The following is a 669-nucleotide window of genomic DNA, read 5'->3' as shown; positions in this document are numbered from 1 at the left end:
GCCTGACTTATAACGGTGTGGCTGCGTCATTTGGAATTCTAGGTAGGTGTGGCTGCATTATGGGCGTGGTGGTGGGAGACATTGAGAGAATGGTTTCACTTGACTCTTGCTATAAAAGTCACATTTAGTGCTGAGGTCTCTGACCCATTGCTGGGTTTCCCAGCATGGCAAAGGAGTTAGAGGGACCTGCTTTTGACTCTTTTCCTATTAGTGAACGAGTTGAATCTTTTGAGCAGTCTGCAGACTTAGATGAATCCACGGAAGACTGCAGCATAGACTGCACCGGTAACTCCGAGCAATCCGCAGGGGAGCAGTCGGTAGAGTTGGATTGCTGGAACATAGAGTGTTGGAAGGCATTTGAAAACAATGATCTCATGGAAGCCATTCGTTTGCTGCCTTATTTTGTAACTGAACCTACCGCTGGAATAAAAAGTTATCACGGCTCAAACGGTGTTACGTTACTTCACCTCTCTTCAAAAAATGGCTGGTTAGATGTTACAAAAGATCTCGTTGCTGATTATCACTTTGATCCACATGAAAAAGATAAAACAGGGCAAAGTAGTCTTCTTTATGCATTTGCAGATCATGCTATTGATGATTAAAGTATTTGATTAATGTTTGTAATTGCAACCTGATGGCTACTAGTAATAGTGGAAATAATATCCTTCA

The sequence above is a fragment of the Amphimedon queenslandica genome, unplaced genomic scaffold, assembly GCF_000090795.2.
Source record: "Amphimedon queenslandica unplaced genomic scaffold, v1.1 AMPQUscaffold_12226, whole genome shotgun sequence".
NCBI lineage: Eukaryota > Metazoa > Porifera > Demospongiae > Haplosclerida > Niphatidae > Amphimedon > Amphimedon queenslandica.
Note: the sequence above shows the minus strand (reverse complement) of the source record.